At 41.0% G+C, this 6,000-nt stretch overlaps 1 protein-coding gene across 1 annotated transcript in view; it reads left to right on the top strand.

The window, feature by feature from the left end:
• Window positions 1-299: 299 nt before the first annotated feature.
• The window catches only part of LOC145157362 (uncharacterized), a 46,019-nt gene continuing 40,318 nt past the window's right edge, over window positions 300-6,000 (top strand). Inside the window, exon 1 of the mRNA XM_079076412.1 lies at window positions 300-485. The gene's annotated coding sequence lies outside the window, so the exon portion shown is untranslated. The remainder of the gene's footprint in view (window positions 486-6,000) is intronic.

Here is a 6,000-nt window from a genome sequence, read left to right as displayed (position 1 = left end):
TTCTTTCAGCAGATGTATCATGATCTTCAACCTCAAGATTGGTCTCATATTCATGGTTATCTTGACATTACAGTAATGTTAGGATATGTACGATCCCTAAGATGTGGGGCACATGTTATCTATAAAGAAGACGTCCAACAGATTATAATTAACTTGTATCTCTGATTACGGTAATGTGGTGCATGTAGATAATGAGGATCAAGGATATGATGAAGTTATCTCTGCCAACACTTACGTGTATGAAGAAAAGTCTGATCAGAAGAGTTTGATGCCCTTAAGAAGTAGAACTTCAACACGGCGGGGCACGAAGCACGTATCTTGTATGATACGCCATGGCAGACCCAGAAAAAACTGAGGTCCAAATTAAACTTAATTTGGTTAAAATCATATTATGGTACAATATTCTTAGATGGCCGGGGCCATACACCCCACTTGAGGTAGTCTGGATCTCCGTAGATTGTGGCATCTGATACTTTTGTTCGAAGGTTAATTCTTTGCTTTTTTTTTTTTTTTTTTTTTTTTTACCAATGGATGTTTTGCGTAATATATGTCTTTCAATATCCTCAATTTAAGTGTCGTTTTTGAGAGAATGTTGTAACTTTTAAAAGTTAAAGACAATGGTTATTTTAACTAAAACTGATCCCGTACGTGGTGAACCACTTTAGGTATGATATATATTTTTTCGTTCCCATCAATCTTATAATATACGACTGTCTTTTCCAAAAATATGATTGTTAGCATACTATATTTTGTACTTTTATATGTTTTCTGTTAGATTAATATTTGGCTTCACACGTCCCAGTTTTGCTTTAAAGTCCAAAGCTGGGTACAACTTGCAAGATACATTTAAGTTTATTGAGACCCAAAGCTCGGGTACAACTTGCTGATACATTTAAGACAAAATTACATAGGTCCCTGTGGTAGACAAAATCGACCAATTATGATCTTTATGACGAATTCTTTATATAGATGGTCCATGTGGTTTCAAAATTTTGCAGAGATGGTCCTTTGGGCTAACGGTGTTAACTTTTCTGATTAAATTCTATGTGAAATGACATATTTGTCCTTCCAGCATAGGGACCATTTATGTAATTTGTTCCTACCATAGGGACCATTTATGTAATTTTCTCTATTATTTATTTTTATTTTTACTTAATTTAGTTATATATTTTAGGATTTTGATGTTTTTAAGGTTTTGTTTGAATATGTTGTTTAATAGAGGAAATTACATAAATGGTCCTTGTGGCAGGAACAAAGTACATAAATGGTCCCTATGCAGGAAGGACAAATATGTCATTTCATAGGATTTAACTGAAAAAGTTAACAACATTAGTTAAAAGGACTGTCTTTGCAAGATTTTAAAACCACAATAACCATCTATGTAAAAAATTCATCATAGGTACCATAATTGGTCGATTTTGTCAACCACAAGGACCATTTATGTAATTTTGTCTACATTTAAGTACATAAGTTCATAGGAATAAACACTACAAGAAAAAATGTCATTAACGGCGATAAAAGTCATCGGTAAAGATTAGCGAAGTCGCCGGTAATGGTAATAACGGCGACATGTCGCCAGTAATAAGTCGTCGCTATTGATCAAAATGTCGCTGGTAATGAGAATTGTCGCCGCTAATGTCTATGTCGCCGGTAATACTTTGTGTTGCCACTGATGCCTTGTCGCCGGTAATAACATTTTTCATTTTTTAATCTTTTTTAATCAACGATTTTGGTTATAAAAAAACCGATACATTACGACATTAAATACAGAAAAAAATTACATAACATCCTATTAGATACCAAATACTGTTATAATAAATTTCACACCAAAATAAACAACAAAATATTTACAATTCTAACAAGTAGCAAAGTGTGACGACAAGTCTAACATACAACAAACAAATTAATTATCCGAAAAACCACCATCTCCATTCCCATCGTTTCCTCCTTGATTATTCCCCGATTGAAAAAACGCATAAAGCTCATCCCTACATGCCGAGTCGTTGAGCATTCCCCGAAGATTTTCCAACTACATAATAAATAATAACATATATAAATTTATAAGTTACATTATCAAACATAAACAAAAACTACCAAAGTACATTCCTATTTCTTGCACTTAAATACAACATATACCAAAAGTACATTGCTATTTCTTGCACTTAAATACAACAAATCATAACTCCTAGCAGTACCATACGATAAACAAGCAAGTCCCTACCAGTCTAGCATACCGGGACACCAAGTGTCATATACTGCACATTCATACAAAGGACTTATCCTAGCCAACTAGTACACTCGTATTCTAATAGTACTTCTATCCTACCATGGTAAGGACATACAATAGGATACGTGGCATAATGAGAAAATCACCTGATTCTTAGAACCGGAGAAGCAAATCAACACTCTAAATCCTTGCAATAATCAATCCCCCATACCGACTAACACCCCAAACAGATAAATTCTCAATTAAGATCTAAATCTTCCAAGTTTGACCCAAAGTTAAAGTGGTCAAAACTGAATGGTCAAAGGTCTACAAGGTCAACATTCAACCCAATCAAAGTCAATGCCACATCATGACCATTCCATGGTTACGTTGTGGGGAAGCATACACAAAACAGTCGCAATGATGGGTTTTGTCACGTCGTGACGACTACCATAAGCTACATTTTTACATTAAGGACTTATCCCTTAAGTCCTTTATTCCAACTTTCCGGAAGGCTTCCTTCCCTTCTAAAGAACTATAAAATCCTTATTTTTTGGACATACATGTCCAATGCATGTCCTTCAAGAAAAGTAGGTTAAAAAGGGTGAGAAATGGAGTCAAAGCTCCATGCATTGCACCAAACAACATGAGAGTCTAGATTTGAATCATATGATAACCAAGGGACTTCAAGGAGTGATAAAGTTGCCAACTTTATCCAAACCCACCAATCATAACCACAAATCATGAAGAAAATATGTTCAGAAGTAAGATCCACAAAGAGATTAACCAAAAAGATGGGAACTTAGAGACTTACCTAAGTCCAAAAGGTGCACCGATAGATGTAGACAAGATTGCTAGATGGTCATTTGCTCAACAAATTCCTTCTTCAACCTTCAAGAGGCCAAAACACCATTAGAGAGCTCAAAAGGCAAGGGGAGAAGCTACGGTTTTGCTGAGAGAGGTTGGAGGTTGAAAAGGAACGTTAGGTCATGAGTTAATGGCTATAAATAAGGGAGAAACCCTAAAAAGTCATGGGCGTGAGCGGCTACTGTTGTCACGTCGTGACACTCCATTTGTCACGATGCGACAACCATCCCGAACACACGCTCTTTAATTTTCACGCCACATCGTGACACCCTTCATGCCACGTTGTGGCATATGGTTTTCCTAAAAAACATTGTCTTTGACTCCTTAATACCATTCACTGATCCAATTTGAGAAATGGGTGTTACAGAACTAGTGGTGGTGAAGTGAGGAAGTGAAAAAATAATCTGTTGAGAGTGAAGAAACATAGTTTCCACGTTGTGTCAGTCATTCCGATCGTGAAATATTATACTATATAGGTGTTTAGTAGAACGCAAAAAGATGTTGAATAAATAGTAATTTTTTTAATCAACCTGAGAACTTTCAAAGGTTAAATTAGTGGTTCATAATTGTTCTCAATGTTCTCGATTTATGAAATGTTCTCATTTGAACACACACACACACACCCACACATGCACACACCTCTCTCTCTCTCTCTCTCTCTCTATATATATATATATATATATATATATATATATATATATATACACACACACACACACATATAATCAAGATCAAATAAGAAGGAAAATTTTGGTAGAAAGATAAGAAATTTTTTATATACATATATTTTGAGCATAAAAACGAAATGAATCATTAGATGATTCAAATGTAAGATGATTCACAAGAAAAAATTCCGAAAAAAACACTTTCATGATTTCTTACCTCTCTCACATACAACTCCATGACGCGATACCACCTCTCTCACATACAACTCAGCCAACCTCTCAGCAGAAGAGCCCTCACTGATAGCAAGAAAATGCGCGCTCTTCGTCAGCCGGTCGACGATCACCCAAATTGCATCAACACCCCTTGCGGTCCTTGGCAATTTGGTGATGAAATCCATGGAAATTTGTTCCCACTTCCACTGGGGAACCTCAAGCGGCTGCAACTTGCCATGCGGACGCTGGTGCTCGGCCTTAACCTCGCGACAGGTCAAGCACCTCTCAACAAACCACGCGACATACCTCTTCATACAGGGCCACCAATAATCTTTCTTCGGGTCCAAATACATCTCGTGGCCCCGGGATGGATCAAGAACCTCGATCTATGCGCCTCCTCCATCAGAATGGTACGTGCCCCGCCTGCATACGACACCCAAATCCGACCCTGAAAGGTCATCAGCCCTCGACTATCCGTAACGAACTCGGACACCTGCCCGATCACCCGCTCCCTCTTGCGGTTCTCTGGTATCACGGCCTCTGCCTGGGCCTCCCGAATGGTGTCCAACACCGGGGTCATCACTGTCAACCTCATATAAGTGCCTCGAATCGGGGCACTCTCCGCCCTACGGCTCAGTGCATCGGCTACCACATTAGATTTGCCCGGGTGGTACAGGATCTCACAATCATAATCCTTTACCACATCCAACCATCTTCTCTGACGCATGTTCAGATTGGGCTGATCCATCAGATACTTCAAACTCTTATGGTCCGTATAAATGGTACACCGAACCCCATACAAATAGTGACGCCAAATCTTGAGAGGAACACCACTACCACTACCCCCAACTCCAGATCGTGGGTGGGATACCTCGTCTCATGAGGCCTCAGCTGCCTCGATGCATATGCTATTACATGCCCTATCTACATAAGCACCGCACCCAACCCCGATATCGATGCGTCATAATACACCACAAAATCCTCCATCCCTTCCGGGAGGGCTAACACAGGGGCATCGCACAATCTCTGGCGAAGTGTCTCAAACGAGGTCTGCTGCTCCGGACCCCATGAAAAAGCAACACCCTTCCGGGTCAACCTGGTGAGAGGCACGACAATCTTGGAGAAATCCCTGATAAATCTCCGATAGTCGTCGACCAGTCCTAGAAAACTCATGATCTCGGTGGGAGATCTCGGCACCTCCCAACTCATAACCGCCTCAATCTTGGCCGGATCGACCAAAATCCCATCCTGGTTGACGAGATGCCCCAAGAACTGGACCTCCCGTAACCAGAACTCGCACTTGGAGAATTTGGCATAAAGCCTCTCCGTCCTCAATATCCCGAGAATCTCTCTCAGATGCTCCTCGTGCTGCTCTCTAGATCTCGAATATACCAGTATATCGTCGATGAACACGATCACCGAACGATCCAATATCGGTGTACACACCCTGTTCATGAGATCCATGAACGTTGCTGGTGCATTGGTGAGCCCGAAAGGCATCACCACGAACTCGTAATGCCCATAACGAGTCCTGAACGCCGTCTTCTGGATATCCTCATCACGCACTCTCATCTGATGATATCCAGACCTCAGATCAATCTTGGAGAACCAAGACGCTCCCTGCAACTGATCGAACAAATCGTCGATCCTCAGTAATGGATAACGGTTCTTGACCGTCAGCTTGTTCAACTTCCGGTAATCAATACACATCCGGTGTGAACCATCCTTTTTCTTGACAAAAAGGATCGGCGCTCCCCATGGCGAGCTACTCGGTCGAATAAACCCCTTCCCCAGCAGCTCCTGAAGCTGCGAGGATAACTCCTGCATCTCTGGCGGCGCAAGGCGATAAGGCGCCTTGGCGATAGGCGCTGCCCCCGGAACCAAATCAATGCGGAACTCTACTTGCCTCTCGGGAGGCACACCCGGCAACTCCTCGGAAAAAACATCCAGGAATTCGCGCACTATCGGAACGTCATCCACCGAACTTGGCCTCCCAGCGGCCTCTCGTGTGTCCATCACATAGGCTACAAACCCGCTACAGCCCTGCTG

This window comes from Lactuca virosa, chromosome 2 (genome assembly GCF_052849685.1).
Source record: "Lactuca virosa cultivar CGN04683 chromosome 2, Lactuca_virosa_CGN04683_v6, whole genome shotgun sequence".
NCBI lineage: Eukaryota > Viridiplantae > Streptophyta > Magnoliopsida > Asterales > Asteraceae > Lactuca > Lactuca virosa.
Note: the sequence above shows the minus strand (reverse complement) of the source record. Positions and strands in the feature narration are given on the sequence as shown.